We start from the raw sequence: 256 nt of genomic DNA on the forward strand, positions 1-256 counted from the left end.
TCTCTTCCATTCCCTGACAGCCGGAGGAGGGTCATCAGGTTGTGCAATTGTCTGCGATACTGCAAATCCCTCTGCTTGGGTTATCAACTACAACTACATAGGGTGCAGCTTCTATGACCAATGTAGTCCTGCTGGGAACGCCCGGCAGGCCTGTGCATCGGGTCTTGTGCTTGGAAACCCGTCGTGTATGTTCCCTGATGCATCTACCGTTTGCACGTGTCCAGAGTGAAGGGGAGAGTTTGTGCTTGGTAGATTA

Source organism: Penaeus monodon, chromosome 23 (assembly GCF_015228065.2).
Source record: "Penaeus monodon isolate SGIC_2016 chromosome 23, NSTDA_Pmon_1, whole genome shotgun sequence".
NCBI lineage: Eukaryota > Metazoa > Arthropoda > Malacostraca > Decapoda > Penaeidae > Penaeus > Penaeus monodon.